The sequence below is a fragment of the Clinocottus analis genome, unplaced genomic scaffold (assembly GCF_023055335.1).
Source record: "Clinocottus analis isolate CAN_PGR_092001 unplaced genomic scaffold, fCliAna1.0.p SCAF_6, whole genome shotgun sequence".
NCBI lineage: Eukaryota > Metazoa > Chordata > Actinopteri > Perciformes > Cottidae > Clinocottus > Clinocottus analis.
Genome location: NW_027176218.1, coordinates 1,184,107 through 1,201,847, shown reverse-complemented (window position 1 = coordinate 1,201,847; position 17,741 = coordinate 1,184,107). Strand labels below are relative to the sequence as shown.

At 46.4% G+C, this 17,741-nt stretch overlaps 1 protein-coding gene across 5 annotated transcripts in view; it reads right to left on the bottom strand.

Moving 5' to 3' along the window:
- The window catches only part of LOC137803569 (alpha-1,3-mannosyl-glycoprotein 4-beta-N-acetylglucosaminyltransferase C-like), a 113,265-nt gene that overhangs the window by 23,265 nt on the left and 72,259 nt on the right, over window positions 1-17,741 (bottom strand). Inside the window, exon 5 of one of the 5 annotated variants that reach the window (XM_068602123.1) lies at window positions 2,008-2,146. The exons of the other annotated variants lie outside the window; for them this stretch is intronic. The gene's annotated coding sequence lies outside the window, so the exon portion shown is untranslated. The remainder of the gene's footprint in view (window positions 1-2,007; window positions 2,147-17,741) is intronic. 5 annotated transcript variants of the gene reach the window in all.

The window sequence follows — 17,741 nt, the reverse complement described above, 5'->3', positions numbered from 1 at the left end:
TGCGCAGAGCGAAGGACTAAGAATGTCTCCACAAAGATGACATTGGCTAATTTCCCAGGTCTGAGTCCTCTTTTTGTCCTCCGGAAAAATCATTAGTATCAGTTTGAGGGCAAACTTTTCCTGCAGTCATCGAAGAGCGTAACACTCTGCTACACGTGTGTAATGCCTGCGATATGCACACACACACACACACACACACACACACACACACACACACACACACACACACACACACACACACACACACGCACAGTGTGTGAACATGCTCATCAGTCCAGCTTTGGGAGAATATGTATTTTAGAAACCTTTTTTGTTATATTTGTCACAAAATCAAATGCTCTGAAAAAAAGAGAAGAAAATATGGTATCTGTGGCTGTCACAAGCTTGTAATTAAACCGACCAATCAAAACATCACTAAGAGACACATATCAATGAGGAAGAGACACAAAATGACTACAAAGATTCAAATTGACTACAGAGAGTCACAACATTACTTAAAAAGATTCAAAATGATTAAAAAGAGACACAAAATGTCTAAGAAGAGATTCAAAATGAGTACAAAGAGACACAAAATGACAAAGAGATTCAGAATGACTACAAAGAGAAACAAAATGATTAAAAATGATTAAAAATGATGAAAAAGAGACACAAAATGACTTTAAATGATTGAAAAGAAACACAAAATGTCTACGAAGAGATTCAAAATGACTACAAAAAGACACAAAATGACTTAAAGAGATTCAAAATGACTACAAAGAGACACAACATGACTTCAAATGATTAAAAAGAAACACAACATGTCTAAGAAGAGATTCAAAATGACTACAAAAAGACACAAAATGACTTAAAATGATTATAAATGATTTAAAAGAGACACAAAATGTCTAAGAAGAGATTCAAAATGACTACAAAAAGACACAAAATGACTTAAAATAATAATAAATGATTAAAAAGCGACACAAAATGTATAAGACGTGATTCAAAATGACTACAAAAAGACACAAAACTGCTACAAAGAGACAAAACGTTACGTTCATAAACTATTGTTGGGGGCGTGGCCTTGGAGCGGCGGCTCTCGGTGTTGCAGACTGCAGTAAAGTTTCCCGCTCTAGTTTTCGTGACTTTGGCAGCTTCGTGCCGCCGGCTACTTTTATTTTTTTCGTGGCTCGGATGTTTTTCAAAATGTTGCCGAGCCGAGCTACAAATGTCGACATGTTCGTAATTGCTCGTCTTTGAAGAGAAAAAGCCTCCACCGGTGCTTTTCTTCTCCCGGTGACGGATCCCGCTCAGGTTAATGAAGGATCCGCGTTACAGCTCACGGAAGTTGCGCCTCTTGTTTTGTTTTTTTTTTGGACGTGAAGCCAAAGGGACCGTTTCTTTTGATTAGCGCTTGTCTGCGATTACTCTCGAGGTGGATCTGTGGCTGTCAGTTCGAGATGCTGACAAAGGATGCCCTTTGCCTTTGAAGAAGTACTTCATGTTGCCTCAGGTAAAAAAAAAAAAAAAAAAAGACTCCAGAAGTCGGCAAAAAGGAAAAACTTTTTGTTTGGTTCCCAGCCTCGGGCGGGCTTTCAACCAAGTGGGCTCCTCTGATGTTGAAATATACACATTACACATACAAAACAGTGCGTCAAAGTAGAAAAAAAACGGATAAAAAGAGGGAGAATCATCTCTACTCATTGCATGAAAGTGCAACTCGACCACTCTATCAGGAGAGTATGCTGCACATTTCCTCCTGCCTTTTGAAATAGCAAATCAGAAACCAGTAAAAGCTTGTCTGTGTGCATTATTAATGCCACTAGAGTCCAAAAAGGGCAGCCGAGAGGATGCCTTGCATCCAAATCCTCACCTGGCAGCACGGGCAATAAAAAAAACAACCCACATACATCCTGTTTCCAGTCCGCACATGCTTTAATGTGCACTATATACATCTTTTTTAATATTAAATACCTCTTTAAAAGCGGTCAGAGCGGATGCTCATTCATTTTAAAGGCTCAGACTAATTACCTGCAACAGAGTTGTGTTTTCCAGCAGGTTATTCCGCAGACACAGCCGCACTCCCGCTCTCACCTCCAGAGCGCCGTGTTTATTATTCAGCACAAGTCGGCTCCACCTTTGGCTCATTTCCGAACAATTTTCAGGCTTCCTGTAAAAATGAATATGCATCGCCTTTGCAGTGAATCCATTTGCGAGACAGAATGATAATGAAGAGAAAGTGCTTTAAAAAAATAAATAATAATGAAAAAAAAAAACCCAATTAATCTCATGTAAAACGGCTGCTCGCTGCTTCTAATGAGATGCCATTTTAATAAGCGGGTTTGTTGTACAACAAAGCCGTTTGGTAAACATTATTGTTTATTTGTTTGATGACATGCAGGCAGTGGAACGGATTGGATTTTGTGAGGAGTAAAAACAGGTTTGATATAAAGGCAACGGAGGTTGCTGTGACGCACATGCGCGGGCTGATCGTGCTTCCGTGTGCATTTTTTGTCGGCAGTAGTTTACACAAAAGCTGCATTCACGTCGAACGGCTTCTGATTGAAAACAACCTTGAGCACTGAGTATCTCCGGTGTATCACAATGAATATGACAATAACTCCAGAAAATCAAGTTTTGTCTCCACAGGAGGAAGCTGAAACAAATTTAAATGGAAAATGTTGTCGCTGTCACAAGCCTGTAATTAAACAGACATCACACAAGGGACACATATCCATCAGGAAGAGACACAAAATGACTTAAAACATGACAACGAGTAGACAACATTACCCCAAATGACTACAAAGACACACAAAAAGTCTAAAAGAGATTTAAAATGTCTAAAAAGAGATTAAAAATGTTTAAAAAGAGATTTAAAATGTCTGAAAAGAGACACAAAAAGTCTAAAAAGAGATTAAAAATGTCTGAAAAGATACACAAAATGTCTAAAAATAGATTGATATTGACTACAAAGATACACTAAATGTCTAAAAAGAGATTTAAAATGTCTAAAAAGAGATTAAAAATGTTTAAAAGGAGATTTAAAATGTCTGAAAAGATACACAAAATGTCTAAAAAGAGATTCATATTGACTACAAAGATAAACAAAATATCTGAAAAGAGATTAAAAATGACTACAAAGAGACACAAAATGTCTAAAAAGAGATTCATATTGACTACAAAGACAGACAAAATATCTAAAAAGAGATTAAAAAGGACTACAAAGAGATTAAAAATGTCTACAAAAAGAAAAAAAAGGTCTAAAAAGAGATTCATATTGACTACAAAGATAGACAAAATGTCTAAAAAGAGATTAAAAATGACTACAAAGAGACACAAAATGTCTAAAAAGAGATTAAAAATGACTACAAAGAGACACAAAATGTAACAAATGAAAACAACCTTGAGCACCGAGCTATCTCAAGTGTATCACAATGAATATGACAATAACTCTAGAGAATCAAGTTTCGTCTCCACAGGAGGAAGCTGACTCAAATTTAGATGGAAAATATTCATGGAGAAACCTCATGAACACAAGGCACAACAACTCATTTATTTCCTGTTGCGCAACACAAATTCGCCTTTTGTCCGCCGCTGAAAGCAGAAACAGACGGCGGCCGGACCCGTAGCCGGGCCGTGTGAAAAGTGCCGGGAGATGGATCGAATTTCAGGTGTAATCGGTAGCTTGTAAACAATGCTGCTTTCAGAAAGAAAAAAAACAAACAACAACCCACAAATCAACTTGTCGTGGACTCAAAGCCCGCTGACTGGATCTATGTTCACTTATTCATGGAGGTGTTGCGGGGCCTTTCCCTCTCAAAACTCCAGGTCTTTTTTTTTCCTGCTGTCGGACAAGAGGGGCGGACCCCATTAAAGATGCATGTCGGGGCTCCAAAAACTCTCCGAGCATTTGGTCGATGCCCTCGTGAAATATTCACGACCCCTACTAGCGCTAACGTAGCCTTGGGCGGAAGGTGTAAGAGGCCACGGGGGCGGGTCTTAACACATTCTTGAAGGTTGCCCCAGAAAGAAAAAAGAAGTGGGGCGAATTTCTCATCCCGTGTTGCTGGGTGGCGGCGAGGCGCCCCATGTTGTGCCGTCTGACCCGGCGCTCGCTGCGCGATACTTTGTATGCAGGAAGACACTCGCGGCATTAGAGGTAATAAGACTGTACGGGGCCAAACTGTGCACAGCAATGAATTCATGCAAAGGAAGCTTCTTGAAGTTTTCAAAGCGGGGCCAGCTGCCAGAAAAATAAAAAAGGTTTCTGCAAACCACCGGGGTTACTGCCACGAAAATATTTTACATATTAGTCTGGCGCGGAAAGACGCAGTGTCACGTGGTTAATAACGTACAATTATTAGGGTTTAGGCATCGAAACTACTCGGTTAGCTTCAGGGAAATCATGGCTTGTGTTTAAATACCTTAAAAGTTGTGGTATAAGCCGCTATTAACGGTGGGTTTCGGTGGGTGTAGCAAGCTAACGCTGCTGCTAGCTAATGCTGCTGCTAGCTCCTCGCTGCCCAAGTCGCGCAACGAGCCGGGGCTGACCCCGCTACCTTGAGCTAGCGGTGAACTAGTAGCAGCGCTAGCTGGCTACTGCGGGGAGCTATAGCGTGACAAACCACCGAAGGTAGTAGCGGCTTGTGTTTGAATACCGCAAAAGTTGTGTTACAAGCCGCTACCACCTCCGGTGGGTGTCAAGCCAAGCCTGGTCCCGCTACCTTGAGCGAGCCGCGAACTAGCAGCAGCGCTAGCTGGCTACAGCAGGGACAACCACCGAAGATAGTAGCGGCTTATAACCCAAGTTTTACAGTAACAACTCAACGCGAACAGCTGTCCCCTGGGTGAGAGTCCTGTGTTTGTTTAACCCATCTCTTGCTTTTTTTTTGTCGTCGTTATCATACAATGTAGGCTTTCCATAGCAGTCGCTCGATATGCTCCGTCACTTGCTTTGACTGAATGCGTAAATATTCACATCTCTTTCCTTGGTTTTGCAGAGACGCACAATGGGCAGGAGGGTCTGGGTTCAGCGACCCCGTAGAATCTCAGGCGAGCCGGTAAAACGGCTTTGCTGTCTTTGCCACCCGGAGGGTGATTGAGTTCATACTGGGAACAAGTCGAGTGTGATTGTGTCCAACTGTTGGCGTGTGAAGCGCTGTCAAAATTCAAAAGTAGCCTCATTTCTTTTCTCCCATCTCGCTAAAGAGACGGTTCCACGGCTCGGCTTCATGGAGACTTCTCGTCATTCACACACATTTCAAAAGGAAAGGACCCCTTCTGGGAAAATAATACCATTTCAAAAAAGATTGACTCAAATTGACTCAAACTAGCTTCAGAAATATCTAATCTATCTGTAATTTCACAATATTTGTGTGTTTTTCTAATGAAGGGTACTAAATACATTTTGGGTTTCTAGTCGAACATGTTTAAAGTTTAAAAAAAAACACATTATTTTTCTAATACTGTCTGTCTGAATATACCTGCATTCACCTTGTGAAATGCTGCGTTTTAGCGCCCGTCTCTTTACGAGCCTCTCCAGAAAATTGTCCTGAAATGGGTTTCTATAATTGAAAAGTACAATCAGGAAAACAAAGAAGATAATATCCAAAATTGGACAGAAGCCATGAGAAGAAACATAAAAAGTTTTTAGTTTTCGTTGCACAAAGAGCTGCAGCTCTTTTTGTGACAGAATATGTCTGTAATATTTCTGCAACACAGTAAAGACACGTATCATATGGAGCGGAAGATATACAGTAGACATACAGCTCGCTTTGTACTCATCTCTTCCCTTCTGTCACTGATTGTCACAGAAACGGTGATTCATTCCTGGTCCTTTGTAATCATTGTGATATATTTATATTTGGTTTTAAGAGAGTCAAAGCGGTTGCAGTCCGGCTAATAAGCCATCAAAGACGGTCTAAAAATACCCCGTAAGCCTCCTCTCTCCTGCTCCATTCATGGCTCGAAAAGGAAATATGACAAATGGCAGTCAAATCTCACTGTAACAGCTTTAAGTAGCTTCCACACACTGACACTTTGCATCGAGCGACAGTCAAATCACTGTACTCACGTCCTGGATCTCCTGGATCCGTGACCGCTTCTCTCTCTCTGGCTTTCGGATTTGAAAACCGGGCTGTTGGTTGTTGTTTTTTTTCCGCCTGGCCAATAAATAACTAAATAAATAATGTTTTTTCCAACGTGCAGTGATGCTAAAGGTGTGACGCGTGTCATTGAGAGTCCTCTCACATCCCCCCCCCTCCCTCCAGCGGTGACGCCGCAGTGATCATTTTCTCACCTTTTGTTTTATTCTCGGCCTCGGATTGGAGACGCATGGCCGATTATTGCCTCGTGTTCAGGAAGAGTGACAACGGGCCGCGGGCACGCCACAAAAAAAAAAACAGCGGCGCATTTTAGCCCGTGATGGATGTTCACCGAGGTCCTCCGGTGCATCTGGGATTCGTAAGATGCAAACAAATTAAGTTTGCACACAACATCAAGAGCAAGAGGATGGTGGGAGAACGAACAACAGTGATAATAAATGTGTGCTAATCGTTGTCCTTTGTCGTTTTCGGCTGACCTCCCGGGGCTGAAATGAGGCTTTACCTTTTTTAGTTTTCAAAAAGCCATTTCCATTATTATGCCCCACTTATCAAACTGGGACAGAGTATCTCTCTCACACTCTGCGGTCACCACTCCTGTGGAATCATAAAGCAGAAAATCACCATCCATCTGACATTTTTCGCTGGGGAAATAGCGGCGATAACTCCTGACTGAGTTGGCATTTAGAAGTTGGACATTTTGCCGCCCGTGGGGACGGGTCGGGAGCGGAGAACAAGTTTTTTTTTCCCCCTCCCCTCTCTTGTGGGAAGGATCTGCTCCGCCGGTCACAGCTGCTGTTCTCGGCTCGGCCCTGGTGGGCGCAGACGCTCGGCGAAGCCCCCCGACAACACGGCGCGCGGCGGGGAGTCGCTCGAAATAGAAAAAACGCAATAATATGCACGGCGGGCTCCTCCAGCAGGGAAAAAAGGGAACGCCGCCATATGGGAGCCGCAGCACGCAAAAGAAATATTGAAACATTGCTTTGGACACACTTGTCTGATGCCGCTGATAGCTTTCATTGTTGACTCTGACAGCCGCAAAGCAAGGATTTTCTTTCTGCGCATCGGTGGCGGTGCTACACATGCAGCTTTGTGAAGGGCTGAGCTGGATGACAGAAAATGATGCGTTTTCCACATCCTTCCATTACCATTCAACAAAAAAAAAAGAGCTCAAATCTCTCAGCCTTAGAATAAATCTACCCTCGTATATTTGCTCGTGTGAGCCGCTCATTCAATCAGTCAGACGTTACACGTGCTCGGTTTGTAATTCTAAAGAGATAAACAGCAACATAAAGACGCCGGCAGCGAATCGGAGAAGAGCTTCTCACAGCAGGCGCGACTTCTAAACGCGAGTGTTTGATGAGAAACTTAACTGGGCCCGCTTCATTGTTTCACCTGTAATTAAATGGAAGTATGTTTACCATAATCCAAAACCTGGTGCACCTGATTCATTCCCCCCAATAAACCGCACCGTGAGGAGGGTTATAAATGTCACGATTCAATTCCTGATTAGCCGAAACGGTAGAAGTACAAGGCCGACGCTTCATCACCGCCGGTGAGTTCTTCGCTCCAGTGGCAGGGGTCGCAAGGAAAAAGAAGCAGGAAACAATGTGATAAATATTGTTTTTTTAATCTTTACATTTCTCTTTAATCACTGAATAATTTGCGCTTTCTGTTTGGTTTCATTCAAACTGACTCGGGTTTGTTTTCCCCGCTTGGCGCGATCCAACCACCCGAACCTAAAAGGTGGGTCTCGGCCTAAAAGCTGCCTCGCCCTAAAAGATAACTCCCACTGTTGAAGGTGGGTCTCGTCTTAAAAAGTGGGTCTCGCCCTAAAAGGTGTCTCTGGCTTTAAAAGGCAGGTCTCGCCCGAAAAGGTGAGTCTCGCCCTAAAAGATGAGTCTCACCCTAAAATATGGGTCTCACCCTAAAATATGGGTCTCACCCTAAAAGCTGGGTCTCGCCCTAAAAGCTGGGTCTCGCCTTAAAAGGTGTTTTTTTCGCACTGAAAAGCAGGTCTCGCCCTAAAGATGGGTCTCGCCCTAAAAGGTGAGTCTCACCCTAAGAGGTGAGTCTCGTCCTTAAAGTTGGGTCTCTCCCTAAAAGGTGAGTCTCACCCTAAAAGGCAGGTCTTGCCCTAAAAGATGGGTCTCGCCCTTAAAAGGTGTTTCTCGTCCTGAAAAGCAGGTCTCGCCCTAAAAGATGGGTTGAGCCCTAAAAGGTGTCTCACGCCCTAAAAGCCGGGTCTCGTCCTAAAAGATGGGTCTCGCCCTGAAAGGCAGGTCTCGCCCTAAAAGATGGGTCTCGCCCTAAAAGGCAGGTCGCGTCCTTAAAGGTGTCTCACGCCCTAAAAGGTAGGTCTCGCCCTAAAAGGTGAGTCTCACCCTAAAAGATGGGTCTCGTCCTTAAAGTTGTGTCTCGCCCTAAAAGGTGAGTCTCACCCTAAAAGATGGGTCTCGCCCTAAAAGACGGGTCCCGCCCCAAAAGGAGGGCCTCGCCTTAAAATGTGAAGGCGAGGCCCTCAGTGTGAACACGAACCAGACCAGAATTGAAATGTATAGTTTTTTCCCCCATTGGTCCGCACCAAATGAACCCATGTACAGGTGTGCCAGCACCTTTTTAAATTATCCAAATACAACAGGCATACATAAATCCATAACCAGCTGATGAGTCACAAGTAGACGTCGCTTTCTCGTGCCATAAATATTGGGAACCAGCGACTTCAACCTAAATTCGTTAAGACTTAACACAGGTTCTAATGAGCAGGATATCCGTCAGCCCAAACCCTCGTGGCGGTCCACACTTAGCTAACTGAATCATTTTGTCGTGTTCCCTTTGGTATCTGATGTAAATCACTCTCTATTTTGTGCACCCTCTCCCACTCCCCCGCCCTTCAGACATCAGATTAGATTAACATGTGCTTTGGGTTAGCTAAAGAAATGAACATTGATCCACTTAACCCTGTGCAGGCGGCCCCTCCCCCCTCCAGTAAATCATCATGAACCAAACCTCCCCGAGGTCGAGGGAGAAATTAGCCCGCGAAGCAAACCCCCGGCAGAAAAAAAAAACGAAACAAGGCGGTAGTTTTCCTCGGTGATGTGTATAAATCACTTGTCGGCAGACCGTTCAATTAGCCGGCGGGTTCAGGCCCCTCCCCCTTTCGCAAGCAACGATGCAATCGGGAGGAGAGCCGGCTGGTTAATATGACCTGTCACGTCTGAGCTCCCTTATCTCCGGGTAATGCCGCTCAACACCAAAGGGCCCTCGCGGCCAACTCATTCCAGTTGATTCAGCGAGCGCAGGGAGCCCGCCCCCTTTTGACAAAAAAAAAAGGGAAATAACCTGGTTTGAAGTGCATCGGCGGCGGAGAGACGGCGTTCGTTCGGGGCCCACGCGCCGCAAACTGCCGGCATCACTGACTGCTGACATTTAAGTATTGGACAACAATGTGACCCGCGGGGCTCCATTCAGAGCGTAAAAAAGGTCAAAAAGCTGCTGGACTCGGGGGGTGAGGGAGGAGGGACCCAACCGCGAACGCCACCGCTTAAATGTTGGCACTAGTTATGCAATTAAGGCCTTTTGTTCGCCCACGTCGCCGCTGTGGGGCGGACGCAGGGGAAGCCACCGCCGGACGAACGGCGAGATCGATCGTGAGTCATCGGCGTTGGCTCGGTTGTCTCGTCATTATTATGCATTTCACGCAAAACCCGGATGACATTTACACATTTACATTCTGTGTTGTGTTTAGGCGGAGGCCGTTCGGAGGTCTCGGGGAACCTTGAACTGCACCCGCGGGCGCCGCCGACGCGGCGGAAGGAGTCGGCCGCCCGCTTCATCGGCGCGCAGAGGGTCTCGGCGCTCTTTTTCCCGTAGAGCCAGTTGTCCCGGCAATCGACTGCCGGGTTGTAATTCTCTCAAGAGATGGGAGCCGACAATCTCCGGCTTGCCAGACACAAAATCCTGTTTATCTTTCGGAGGCGCTGAGCGGCCCACCATTCTACTCCCGGCTCTCTGCCTGTAAGCTCTCTGGTGCAGACGAAGTCTTAGACGACGTGAAGACAGACGGGCAGACGGGCCTGATAGCGGCCGAGCTATCCTGACACCGAGGAGTTCGCTCGGTCGCGGCTTATCCCGGAAAACCGCCTCGCCTCAAACTCGGAAAAAGCCGATTTGACTTTCATGTTCTCGGACTCCTCTTTGTCTACGAAGACATCAAGGTGCTCGAAACTTCACACTGCACCCTGAGAAAGTTTTTTTGGAGCGTGTCCCATCTCAGACCCAGTTCTTCTATCAACGGTAAACCCAGGTACAAGTAGACCTTGCATGTCCCCCCAATGACCCTTATGGTCTCCAGTGTCCCTTGTACTTGGATTTCACGAACTTATACCCAGAAGATTGATTTCATATTTCGTCATCTGACCTGTGGAGAAGAGGGAGGAGGGGGCTGCAGCGTTTAGAGGCTCCGAAGAATTAAAGCACGTTGACAAAAGGGAAGAAGAAAAAAAAAAATCCAAAATAAAAAAAGCCTGGCGACTACTTCAGAGATCAGTGTTTCCGGTGAAGTGGCTTACACGCAGCTTGTTCGTGTAAGAAGGGACTCAAGACAGAGGGATTACAGAGCGTGAAACATGGCCGAAGAGGACAAATGCGTAACTCGGAGAGCGAGAGAGAGAGAGAGAGACAGAAAGGGAGAGAGAGAGAGAGAGAGAGGGATGGCAGCTGTGTCAGGCTCTGTGAGCCAAGGTGCCAGTGCAGAGTGAGAGGGGAGTGTTGATGGGCTCGCCGGGTGGAAAGGAGTGATGTGAGGCTAAGGTCGGGCAGATGGTGGCCGTTAATGAGGGTGTAGAGGTGTGTGTGTGTGGGGAGGAGGGGAGTCGGGCTGCAAAGGCTCGGCGCTGAGTTCAGGACCGGGGAGACTGCGAAAAGTAAAAAGTGTGGGAGGTGTAGAGGGAAGGGAAAGGAAAGGATGGACCCTGTGATGAGGGGTGAGCCCGGTAGCTCCGTGCAACCTTTAACAAGCACACCCATCATCCCATGACGTCTGCACTCGGCCGGTCACCGGGTGGGAGAAATATTTCAGAGTTCACTCTCTTGAAAATTCCTCCAGCTCCTTTGGGTACACTCACTCCTTGAATCCTTTCTTTCTTTCTTTCTTTCTTTCTTTCTTTCTTTCTCCCAATGACTTGACCTTGCCTTCGTTAGTGGGTTGACATTAATGCATAATTAATACGAAACAAATGAGTCTATGCTGTGAAAAGTGTGGCAAAGAGAGGGCCTATTTTTGTGGCCTTGGGTGCCGGTTTTAGGCGTATGGGGAGGGGGAGGTATGCATCGCCTTTTTCCCCTAATTAACAGTAAAGTACGGCTGAATCGTGCCATCTGGAACGACGCAGACCAGTAGACGGAGGCAACAATGAGAGGGGCATTAATACGCCGAAGGAAATGGTTCAAGGTGGTCGCATTTCCCGATTTCGCCTGTAACAACGGTGAAACTATATCGTCCCTCGGACGCATTTCAGCCGCACCAGCAGCCGTCTAATCGCTGCGTCTCTTAAGCCCCCGCGGCAAGCTGGCCTAAAATATGTAAGCATCGAGAGAGGAAAAAAAAAAAGAAGAAAGAAAATCAAATAAAGTAATGAAAGGATGTGTCCTAATCCGGCTTAGATGTCACAATTTGTGTTGGCAGAAAGATTTCACATTAACATTCTGAAGGGGATTTCCTATTGGTGCTGACAGCGCTCAGCGCTAATTCTCCAAGAAAGAAATCTGAGCATTATGGGGGTTTTTTCCCTCCACTAACATTCTGATCAGGTTTCATGTTTGTGAACAGGGAGGGGGGAGGAGGAGGAGGGGATTTGTGCTTTATTAAGCGCCCCCCACCCCCATTTCTTTCTGCCTCATTTGGCCGAGATGACAGTTGACAAGGCCCGCTGATTTTTTTCATTAACGGCTCCGCACCGTCAGCCACGACGCCGCGTCGGTGGTACGCAGGAAATGAGCGCCCGGTATCAATATTCTGGACGGCGTCTCGTACACAATGCACCTCGCGTAGACGCGAACTCTACCATGTGTCCCCCCCTCGACCCCGAGGAGGGCGAGATATTGATCGGCTTTCATTATCATTATCGATCTACAAGCAGAATCTGAGGGACGAGCGGGGAGGCGGGAGAGGGGGGGGTCAACATCAACCACTACTTAAATTTGTCTAATCACATGGAGTTCCCGCACTCGCAAGACGAGATGCCAAAGATCGTCGGCGGGATTGGACGTTTTCATCGTCCGGGAGGGGCGTTTCATCCCCGGAGGACGGCCGCACCGCGAACCGAAAATATAAAAATGTAATCATCGGGCTCGTCAACGCGCCGCCCGATTCGGTTCTTTCCCTTCAGGTGAGTGTAAGGGAGAGTTAACAGGATTGTTGATCTTCATTTATGACACGGCATCTGATATGCAGGCGTCGCTCCCGGGGGCTTCAGAGTCAATACCAGAATCAGTTTAAAACCTTTCATTAAGGCAGCCATAACACTTCAGCGGACGCCTTATTTTCCCCTTCATCTCGGAAGGACTGGAAGGAGGAAAATAAAGCACGAGCGAAAAGCCCGGGCTCCACGCGGGGGGATAAAATCTATTCTCTATTATTGCGCTGCTGTTGCTTGAGGGCCGTCAAGCTAAAGGTAATGGCATTGCCCGTGATAAATTTATGGCGAGAGAGCTGCTTCATGTTCCGCGAGGGACATAACGGGCCGGGAATTGTCCAGATTGTCGGAGTCGCGACTAAAATGACAAATGACCCGCCGGTGACGAATCAACAACGCCATTCTCAATGTCGTTGAGGATGACTAAGTGCGCCGTAATGGCGGGCGACGCATTACATATTTACACAATGTCGCGAGGGCGGACGTTGCCGATCGGCTCGCTGTCAAAGCGGCAGAAAGGATTGGCGGGAAGGGGAACCCACGGCATCGCGGAGCCGTTCTTTGGGGCGACTCCATGCCGGGCCGACTCGGTAAAACGTCTAGCGACGGCTGCGAGGTGGCAGCGGGACGGCTGGTTGGCCGACGAGGGACTCGCTGCAGGCGTCATGTGGGAGGGGAAAAGTCGGGGTGTGCAAAATCCTCCGAGAGCCGGTGAGGAACCGGCGGACGGCGTCCGCGGTTCCTCGTCCTCGATTTGGACACCCTCGACTTTTCCCCCTCGGTCGGCCATCATCTATTTTCACCCTTTTGTTCCCTCCTTCTCGCCAACCAGACGGCGAGGCCGCTCCGCGCCAATTAATCAATACTCGCGGCTGAAGCAAGTTGGCAGTGTTTCAGCGGAGAGCTGAAGCTAATAGGGCACTAAAACGGGCCCACATTTTCCATCTTTTATAGGGCATGAGACCGTCTATTAAAACGGGACATGGCTCCTCCAGGACCTAACTTTTGTCATCACACACTAAATAATAATTGGTTTACCAAAGGTTAATTGCTCAATAGCTACTTGGCCATTGGAATTTAATTGTGCTGTTAAACGCCTCAGTTGTAGCTCGTGCTTTTGTAATAGCTCATTTGACTTGGAATGAATGGAAACACTGCTGCGATCCCGGATGACTACTTAAAGTTGCTAACTGTTGCGCAGAGTCTGCTCAGACAGACTTGACGGCGTGTGCGTGTGTGTGTGTGTGTGTGTGTGTGTGTGTGTGTGTGTACGTATCAGCGGTTGATTCTCTAAATAACAATTAGAGTTTGCGAAGCTGAAAACTCTCAACGTGCTAACCGGCGTTCATTTGTTAACCGAGCACTTTCTCTGCGTTGGTTCTGTACCCCTCCGGCTCTTCGTCTACTCTCACAGTGTATACTTATACGCACAAGTCAGCGAGGTCGGCCGCACACGGGAGCCGTCTTCCCCTCGGCAGATAATCGGAAACATTAAAATGCCAGTCTGGGAGTTTGTGAAAACATCAGTTACGCATATTAATTGTTATATTCCTCGACAGTATGGGTTGTATGGGAGATGGAGATGATGTAATCTGTACTCGGTCTCCCTGCAGTATTGGTAGTACTTGTTTTATTGAAGAATGGCCGCGATCAAAAATCTGCTTGTTACATACATTTTCCTAGGAATTCTTCAAAATAAAAGCCCCCGGTTATTTTATTTTTTAGAACGTTGGAGAGGGAATACTGTGTGTGTGTGTGTGTGTGTTCAAATAAACGTAGCTGGACGTGTCATTGCGGGCTAACTTCTGTATAATCTAGTAGTAACGTGTGAAACTTAATCACTTAATGCAACGACAACAACAACGTCTGTTTGCCTTATTTTCTGTAACCTGTGTAGAGTTAAAGTATGGCGGGGTTAGCCAACTACCGCTAGCTGGTTAGCCAACTACCGCTAGCTGGTTAGCCAACTACCGCTAGCCGGTTAGCTAGCCGGAAATGCTTTGATGCCACACAATGAGCCGAACAGCAGCATCTGTTCCAACTCGCTCGCTCCGGAAAAGGACAAGTTAGCTACCTAGCTAACTAGCTAGCCACCCTTCTCCATTTCCTGGTGACACTTTATGACCCAACAAAAAAACGTCAATCGCCATTTATTTTCGAACTGGTCAAACGACCACAGAAAGCGACTGAACGTCCGTTGAACTCTTCTATTTCTGTCCTTGATTCATGCAGCAAAAGGTCACTGATTCACTTTAAATGTGAATAATTTGTTGAATGTTGGGTGTTTAACATCAAACTCGGGCAGGAGAGATAGTTGCATATTTAGGAGGTTTTTTTTACCCCAAAGAAAAATATGTTTTCAACTGATGGAGCAGCGCCAAAGGTACAATTCAAGGCGCGCACCCTGTCAGGAACACAAGCTTAATGGAGGCCTTGTGAAATATGAGGACAACATCCATTCCTGCTATCTGCTTCATTTCAAAGTGAAGGCTGCTGAGGCAGAGCTGTATCGAATGAACCTGGAGCAGACGTCTTCATTGCTGTTTATCAAACATCCCCTGGCTGGAATAGCAGACTATCAAGTCGACTGAAGCATAATTACTTTGTTTGTGTGCTTCCTCTCCCCTGCCTCCGAGGGCAGATGTGACCCAATTACGACAACTGACTGACAACTGGCTCGTGCCTTCCACGCAACCTAAATGCTTTAAAGCAACGCAACAAATGTTAACTAACTAACTAGCTAACGAAGAAAAGTGTGTCGCGGACGAAGGTCGGTTAATGACATCAACTTAGATGAGAATGTTTTCGTAAGGATGGCAACCTTTTGGTTTTCTACCGAATTTCCACCAAAAAAGACCGAATTTCTACCGAATTTCCACTGAAACCTTTGCCTTCGGGGTGTTTTGAGTGGTTGGAACCAATACAAGTACAATCTTACTATATATGTATTTAAAAAGTCCTGATTACAGAGCCTTTGGAGGGATGGACAAGTTAATATTACCCTTATTGTTGATATGGCCCAGTGATTAAAACCCTCTCATTTTCTCGATTTTACATAATTTCTTAAATTCACCTTTTTAAGGCACTCGCATATGAGATATATACCCATGTGTTACATCAAAAGTTGCAGAACGATCTCAGCTCTCTCTATAATGAGGCACAATTGTCCCAAGGCACAAGTTTAAAGTGATAATATGTCCCTAAAGCTGAAAACTTAAAGCTTGATTTTGGAAATTCTTCATATTTCTTGGTCTAGACAAACTGTTTTGGTGGTTGAAATTGGTTCACCAAAGGTCTTATATTCACAAAAGCAGTAAAATATACGAATACAAAGTTAGATACATACAAATGTCGTCCGTCACTACTTTCATCAGAATGAGAGAGGGACTGAGAAATGACTTCGTCCCACAGACCAATCTTCATGGGATGTGTGCAAATGAAAAAGTTGAATTACAACAAATATTTACGATAGAAAAACAAACTATTCACAATGTTTAATGAAAATGGTACGACTGGTAAAAAGTTGCCTATCTCTGCCTTTCACAACCCCAGAACATAAAACCCGCCGATGAGGGCCGTCACCAGCACGGAGGCCCATCAAGTCAATGCACCACCGTAACGCCGAATCCTCTATTCAATGATCATTTTTGGGGCTGAAGCAACAATGAATAATTTCTCTGGCATCGCGTCTGTGGCATGACGTCACTGGAGTGCGTCTGAGCGCAGGTCGCCTCCAGCGCCGATGCTTATTGTCTTCATGCCGCTGATGTATTCTGCTCTAAGTGACATTCGTCAGAGATATCTGCTTTGTTCCCTGCACTGTATTGCTCCTGGTGTTTCCAAAAGATAAAAGCAATTTCTTCCGCGGTATCGACTGCGGTCTGACGCGCGAGAGAGAGCGATAACGGGGAGAGGTTTTCATCCCGCTGTAACCCGCTTTGCGTGACTCTAAATGTTTCACCCCTCAGAGAACAAACCCCCGACCAAGGACGAGGTGAAGCAAGACTTCTGTCTGCATGCACCTCGAACATGTCGTCGAGGCAAACCCCTCTTCCTCCTCCACTTCCACCGAGGCCGCGCACACGATTGTATCCGGTGAAATTAGATTAACCGCCAGCGTCCCGCTGTGTTTGTTGTGAGGGATCCTGCTGCTGAACGTTTGACAAGGATGTCGCGCGGTGAAAGAAAACAAAAAAAAGAAAGAAAAGAAGACAAGCCGCCCGCCGCTCTCCGGCGAAGCTGCCAGCTCCCGGCATCTGACCCCTCGCCGCGTCCGGGCCGCCACAAGAGTGCTTTTCCCCCCCATCTCCTCCGACTGCTCGACCTGTCAATCCGCCTATTGAAAGGTTTCCCCCTTTCCCCGGGAAAAGCTCATTCTCCCTTCCCCTCGGCCCAGTCGGTGAGTGTCACTTCAGTTTAGATTTCACCGCCTCCCTGCAGCCCTGCACTAAAGCTCCCGTGGAGGTTTTTTTTTCCTTTCTCTTTGTGCCGCCGCGGACCTGCTGTCCAATTAAAACCGTAAGGGGGCGGGGAACTCAGAAACAACTTGCTATTCACCGAGCCGTCCGTCGAACACGCGGCGGTGAAAAGGGACTTTAAAAGGTTTACTTAAAAAGCACGGACAGAAAAAAACATTTTGAGCGGCGAAACCAGAGGGCTCAAAGAAAATAACATGCATCCCCGATCAATCATGTAGACAGATCTCTACGGCGTGTTCGCCGGATCGTTTTTTCTTCTTCTCCTCCGGTTTTTCAAAACGCCTAATACCCAGAATCCCGTTAGGCCTCTGGTCTGCCAACACCACAGAGGGGTTTGAGTCCTGATAGAGCCCCGGGTGCTTGATTGCTGTGTCTTTTCTCACTGTGAGAGTGAGGGAAGGCCGGTTCTGCCACAGAGATTTCCTCAAATACCGGCCGGATTAGGAATGCGCAGAAGCCCGCCGCATCCGCGAGACGGCAAGCCGAATCAATTCTAACTTTGCTCTCCGTGTCGATATCCTGCTCGTTGCCCTCTTTCGCTCAAGGTTTTCCCATCATCCATCCAGCCTTCTAGCTGTGTTACTTCTGCTAACTTTAAAAAAAGAAAAGGTGGGATTGCATGCGAATCTACGGATCTATCCGACGGACCTCAACCGTCTTCATCCAGAAGAGTCTCGTTTTACGTTCCTTGTCTGAGAGACAATTAAAAGCAGAATGTCGCTCGAGGCTTTTTAAAAAAAAAATACCCTCGTACGTCTCACGGCGATCTG